The following is a 7,018-nucleotide window of genomic DNA, read 5'->3' as shown; positions in this document are numbered from 1 at the left end:
TTCCAACCATTTGCCTACGAATTTCATAAAGTCGTTGTTTTTGATAGCTGAGTAATATTCCATTGTGTAGATGTACCACATTTTCTGTATCCATTCCTCTGTTGAAGGGCATCTGGGTTCTTTCCAGCTCCTGGCTATTATAAATAAGGCTGCGATGAACATAGTGGAGCATGTGTCTTTTTTATATGTTGGGGCATCTTTTGGGTATATGCCCAAGAGAGGTATAGCTGGATCCTCAGCCAGTTCAATGTCCAATTTTCTGAGGAACCTCCAGACTGATTTCCAGAATGGTTGTACCAGTCTGCAATCCCACCAACAATGGAGGAGTGTTCCTCTTTCTCCACATCCTCGCCAGCATATGCTGTCACCTGAGTTTTTGATCTTAGCCATTCTCACTGGTGTGAGGTGAAATCTCAGGGTTGTTTTGATTTGCATTTCCCTTATGACTAAAGATGTTGAACATTTCTTTAGGTTTTTCTCAGCCATTCGGCATTCCTCAGCTGTGAATTCTTTGTTTAGTTCTGAACCCCATTTTTAATAGCGTTATTTTTCTCCCTGCGGTCTAACTTCTTGAGTTCTTTGTATATTTTGGATATAAGGCCTCTATCTGTTGTAGTATTGGTAAAGATCTTTTCCCAATCTGTTGGTTGCCATTTTGTCCTAACCACAGTGTCCTTTGCCTTACAGAAGCTTTGCAGTTTTATGAGATCCCATTTGTCGATTCTTGATCTTAGAGCATAAGCCATTGGTGTTTTGTTCAGGAAATTTTTTCCAGTGCCCATGTGGTTCAGATGCTTCCCTAGTTTTTCTTCTATTAGTTTGAGTGTGTCCGGTTTGATGTGGAGGTCCTTGATCCACTTGAACTTAAGCTTTGTACAGGGTGATAAGCATGGATCAATCTGCATTCTTCTACATGTTGACCTCCAGTTGAACCAGCACCATTTGCGAAAATGCTTTTTTTTTCCCATTGGATGGTTTTGGCTCCTTTGTCAAAAATCAAGTGACCATAGGTGTGTGGGTTCATTTCTGGGTCTTCAATTCTATTCCATTGGTCTATCTGTCTGTCTCTGTACCAATACCATGCAGTTTTATCACTATTGCTCTGTAATACTGCTTGAGTTCAGGGATAGTGATTCCCCCTGAAGTCCTTTTATTGTTGAGGATAGTTTTAGCTATCCTGGGTTTTTTGTTATTCCAGATGAATTTGCAAATTGTTCTGTCTAACTCTTTGAAGAATTGGATTGGTATTTTGATGGGGATTGCATTGAATCTGTCTGTAGATCGCTTTTGGTAAAATGGCCATTTTTACTATATTAATCCTGCCAATCCATGAGCATGGGAGATCTTTCCATCTTCTGAGGTCTTCTTCAATTTCTTTCTTCATAGTCTTGAAGTTCTTATTGTACAGATCTTTTACTTGCTTGGTTAAAGTCACACCGAGGTACTTTATATTATTTGGGTCTATTATGAAGGGTGTCGTTTCCCTAACTTCTTTCTCGGCTTGTTTCTCTTTTGTGTAGAGGAAGGCTACTGATTTATTTGAGTTAATTTTATACCCAGCCACTTTGCTGAAGTTGTTTATCAGCTTTAGTAGTTCTCTGGTGGAACTTTTGGGATCACTCTATTTCCATTTTTAATTCCTTCAACTGTTTGATTGTTTTCCTCGAATTCTTTCAGGGATTTTTGTGATTCCTCTCTGTAGGCTTCTACTTGTCTATTAATGTTTTCCTGTGTTTCTCTAAGGGAGTTCTTCATTTCTTTCTTGAAGTCCTCCAGCATCATGATCAAATATGATTTTGAAACTAGATCTTGCTTGTCTGGTGTGTTTGGATATTCCATGTTTGCTTTGGTGGGAGAATTGCGCTCTGATGATGCCATGTCGTCTTGGTTTCTGTTGCTTGGGTTCCTCTGCTTGCCTCTCGCCATCAGGTTTTCTCTGGTGTTCCCTTGTTCTGCTATTTCTGACAGTGGCTAGACTGTCCTATAAGCCTGTGTGTCAGGGGTGCTGTAGACCTGTTTTCCTGTTTTCTTTCAGCCAGTTATGGGAACAGAGTGTTCTGCTTTTGGGCATGTAGTTTTTCCTATCTACAGGTCTTCAGCTGTTCCTGTGGGCCTGTGTCCTGAGTTCACTAGGCAGGTCGCTTGGAGCAGGAAGGTTTGTCTTACCTGTGGCCCTGAGGCTCAAGTTTGCTTGTGGGGTGTTACTTTCAAGCTCTCCGTGGGGGCAGCAACCAGGAAGATCTGCGCCGCCCTTTCCGTGAGCTTCCGTGCACCAGAGTTCTAGATGGCGTTTGGTGTTTTCCTCTGGAATCAGTAATGTGTGCAGAGTGTAGTCTCTTCTGGTTTCCCAGGCGTGTCTGCCTCTCTGAAGGTTTAGCTCTCCCTCCCACGGGATTTGGGTGCAGAGAACTGTTTATCTGGTCGGTCCCTTCAGGTTCCGGCGGTGTCTCAGACACAGGGGACCCGCTGCTGCTATGCCCTTATCCAAAGGAACCTCTTCTATCTCTTGTATTCTGTTGGTGATACTTGTATCTATGGCTCCTTGTCTCTTCCTTTGGTTTTCTATATTCAGGATTGTCTCCCTTTATGCTTTCTTTTTTGCTTATATTTCCATTTTTAATTCCTTCACCTGTTTGATTGTTTTTCCTGGAATTCTTTCAGGAATTTTAACACTTCCTCTCTATAGGCTCCTGCTTGTTTATTGTGTTTTCCTGCATTTCTCTAAGGTAGTTCTTTTTGTCTTTCTTGAAGTCCTCCATCATCATGATCAAATGTGATTTTAGATCTAGATCTTGCTTTTCTGTTGTTTTTAGATATTCAGTGTTTGCTTTTGTACAAGAATTGGGCTCCAATGATGCCATGTGGTTTTGGTTTCTGTTGCTTGGGTTCCTGTGCTTGCCTCGTGCCATCACGCTGTCTCTGGTGTTAGCTTGTTCGCTATTTCTGACAGTGCTTAGTCTGTCTTATAGGCCTGTGTGTCCGGAGTGCTGTAGGCCTGTTTTCCTGTTCTCTATCAGCCAGTTATGAGAACAGAGTGTTCTGCTTTCAGGCATGTAGTCATTCCTGTCTACTGGTCTTCAGGTGTTCCTGTGGGTGTGTGTACTGAGTTCACCAGGAAGGTCACTTGGAGCAAAAACGTTGGTCTTGCCTCTGGTCTTGGGCCTGGAGTCACTTCTCAGATACGGCTTTCAGATGTCTGAGGAGGGCAGCAACCAGAAGGGCCTGGCCTGCCTTAGCTCGGGACCCTGTGCACCGGGGGCCCAGATGGCACTAGGTATTTTCCTCTTGCTTCAGAAATGTGGGCAGAGAGTAGTCTCCTCTGGCTTCCCAGGCGTGTCTGCTCCTCTGAAAGTCTAGCTCTCCCTCCCACAGGATTTGGGTGCAGGTAGGTGTTTGACTGGGTCCTTTCAGGTCCGGGCAGTGTCTGCACCGCAGAGATGAGTGCCCCTATCTTTCTGTTCCCAGAGGCCCTATAAGGTTTCCTACTGGGCCAGAGATGTAGGCAGGGGTGAGCAGTACTAGCGGTCTCTCCTGCCCTGAATTCTCAGGAGTGCCCATCTGTCTGGGTGGTGAGCTCTCTCTCCCATGGGGTTCGGGAGCAGGGAGATGTGAGCTGGGATCCTGTCTTTGTGTTTTTAAAAGGTGTGATTATGCTCTGGAAACCTCACAGAGTCATACTGATCAGATTTGATAGAGGTAAACCACCTGAAAAAAATTGATTCAGGAGAATCAAACAAAAAGGTATCTCGATTCTAAACTTTTGTCTTGAGAGTTGTATTTTACAGAGTGTGCCTACTTGGATTCCTGGTCTCAAGGACTTTCAGCTGGGTCCAGTCAGGACACATCAGCTACAGCATCAGCATTCTTCTTACCCCCTACTCCCAAGGATATCTCAACGCCCATGTACATCTTGAAGAAGTTATGGAGGAGTCATAGCCCCAATCCCCTGGACTTTTGGGGGACTGAAAGTATTTGTTCTAAAGTTGTTTTTATGAGGATTTAAAATTGGTTATAATTTAACAGGGAGGAATTAGCTAGATTAAGTTGTACAATCATAATCTCATTTGGTAGCTAAGCTAAAATCATATCTTTGCTGTGATATAGAATTTATTTATTAAAAGAGTTTAAAAGTACAAGATTTAGATTCTATTGATGTCATTACAAACTTCTGAGTGGATTACCCATGTGAGCTAAGGGCCAAATAGCAAATTCATGGCTCTGACTTTATGAGAGTACTTTCCTGATATTATTAAGATATAAAGACAACAGTACAGATTGTCTTATATAGATAGTTTTCAAAACCATCAGAAATCCACAAAATTCGAGATTTAAAGTTATTTATCTTTTGTTGAGACATATCTGCTCCTAACAGTTCCCCTTTGGCAGAGTTAATGAAGAATTTGAACATCTCTACCACCAGGTAAGGTAATACTTTGTAGCTAGGCAGCCACTGGACAAAACTGCCTGTTTCATCTGCAGACTAATGCTGTCCAGAAAAGGACAAATTATGTAGAATAGTTGACTAATAAGCTCTGCCAAGACAGGGTGATCAGCCCTTCAAAAATCTGCATGTCAAAAATCAAGAGTCTGTCAGTTGATTTTGGGCCAGAAGACTGAAGACCTGCGCTCACATGTTGCTACAACCTCTCAGTTCTGCAAACCATGTTAGGCTTCCTATGTTTATAGATATTTGGTCATTCTCAGATTTCTGATGGGGTCGAAGACTGATTATAGTCTCATAGCCTATCAGGTTGTTTAACTCTGAATATACATATTTTATTGCATAGTTATCAGATAGTACACAAGCTAGCCAAGATATAATATAGATTTTAAGCCTTTCTTAAGCTGGAATGAATAACTGAATGTTCTGTCTAACTGATATAGTGATGGACTGAGTGTTGAGTATACCCTATGTTTTATAAATTATAGAATGGTAATAATTGTTATATATATATATATATATATGAAAAGGCCTTTAACTGGACAAAAAGGGGGAAATGTGGTTTGCCCTGGAGTTATCTGTATTTTGATGCTAATTCCACTGCCCCAAGGACTGCTGCCTAGTTACGAACTCAGGGCTCAGTTGACTTCACCAGAACCTTCTCCCCATTGAATTTGTAAAGTACAGGTGAGGGGCAGGTACAGGATAGAAGGAGGCCTGTCATTGGAGGAGAAGGAAGGATGTGTGGGAGAGAAGTTTGAAGGAAGAGGAGAAGACTGGAAGAGAAAGAGAAGAGACAAGAGGGAGAGAAGCCATGGCTGGTGATGTTAAGATTCCGCTCTGTGTATTTACAGGTTGTTATTAATGCTCTTAAGGGATGGATGGTACTGGGCTTTGTATGTTTAGGTGGGCAATTATATCTTACCAATTGGGTAGAAAAAAAGAAATAAGGAAAATGATACCCTTCACAATAGTCCCAAATAATAAAAAATACCTAGGTGTGACTTTAACCAAGCAAGTAAAAGATCTATATGACAAGAAATTCAATTCTCTGAAGAAAGATCTCAGAAGATGGAAAGACCTCCCATGCCCATGGATTGGCAGGATTAATATAGTAAAAATGGCCATTTTGCCAAAAGTAATCTACAGATTCAATGCAATCCCCATCAAAATTCTGACTCAATTCTTCACTGAGTTAGAAAGAGCAATTCATACTCCCTGGCAATGGGCAAAGAGACACCTGGTTTGTGCTGTTGTTCTTATATCAGTCAGGGACAGAGCAGATGGCAGTCCTTTGTTCATCCTAGCTTGATGCCTGGTTTCGTGGCCAAAGCTGTTTCATGCCTAGGGCACATGAAAAAAAAAGAAAAAGAGAAAGAGCAATTTGCAAATTAATTTGGATTAACAAATAAACCAGGAGAACGAAACTATACTTAACAATAAAAGAACATCTGGGGGAAACACTATCCCTGGCCTCAAGCAGTATTACAGAGCAATAGTGATAAAAATGTATAGTATTGATACAGAGACAGGATGGTAGATCAGGGAAATAGAATTGAAGACCCAGAAATGAACACACACACCTATGGTCACTTGAACTTTGACAAAGGAGCTAAAACTGCCCAATGGAAAAAGATAGTGTTCAGAGCCTGCCCCACACATGGCGTGTGTGTGTGTGTGTGTGTGTGTGTGTGTGTGTGTGTGTGTGTGTGTGTGTGTATTTCCAGAATTGTCTCCCTTTCTGATTTCTTTATTGTTTCTATTTCCATTTTTAGATTCTGGATAGTTTTGTTCAATTCTTTCACCTGTTTGGTTGATTTTTATGTTTCTTCTTTAAGGGCTTCTACTTGTTTACCTTTGTTCTTCTGTATTTCTTTTTTTTTTCTTTTTTTCGGAGCTGGGGACCGAACCCAGGGCCTTGTGCTTGCTAGGCAAGCGCTCTACCACTGAGCTAAATCCCCAACCCCTCTTCTGTATTTCTTTAAGGGAGTTATTTATGTCTATCTTAAAGTCCTCTAACATCATCATGAGTCATGATTTTAAATCAGAATCTTGATTTTCCAATGTGTGGGTGTATCTAGGGCTTGCTGTGGTGGGCGAATTGGGTTCTGATGGTGCCAAGTGGTCTTGTTTTCTGTTGCTTAGGTTCTTGCCCTTGCCTCTTGCCATGTGTTTATCTCTGGTGTCTGTCTCAGACAGTGGTTTGACCGTCCTGTAAGCCTGTGTGTCAGCACTCCTGGAGACTGGCTTTCTTCCAGCACGATGTGGGTACAGTGAACTGTATTCCAGGGTCAGCTCCAGGTACAGGCAGAAATCAGATGGCTCCTCAGTTCCTGTGTTTGGAGGGTTCTAGGAAGATTCCTCTTGGGCCAGGAATGTGAGCAGAAGTGGCAGTCTCACTTGGGCTCTCAGGGTTATCTACACTTCTGAGAATCCAGCTGTCTCCCCACAGGTTCTGGATACAGAGAGCTGTGTCATAGGGTCAGCTCCAGGCATAGGTCCACTTTTCAGTTTTATTGTCTGTACTACCAGAATTCTGGTTAGAAAGTCCTGAGCCAGTAAGTTCAAGCTACTCAA

General features: G+C 42.1%; 1 non-coding gene across 1 annotated transcript; it reads left to right on the top strand.

Moving 5' to 3' along the window:
- The first annotated feature begins 5,654 nt into the window (after positions 1–5,654).
- On the top strand, positions 5,655–5,798 carry LOC120101258 (small nucleolar RNA SNORA48). Its single transcript, XR_015679322.1, has one exon. It is a non-coding gene; the product is annotated as a small nucleolar RNA SNORA48 (small nucleolar RNA).
- Positions 5,799–7,018: the final 1,220 nt, after the last annotated feature.

Source organism: Rattus norvegicus, chromosome 2 (genome assembly GCF_021556685.1).
Source record: "Rattus norvegicus strain SHRSP/BbbUtx chromosome 2, alternate assembly SHRSP_T2T, whole genome shotgun sequence".
In the NCBI taxonomy this organism is placed as follows: Eukaryota; Metazoa; Chordata; class Mammalia; order Rodentia; family Muridae; genus Rattus; species Rattus norvegicus.
This window is presented reverse-complemented; position numbering and strand designations above follow the sequence as displayed.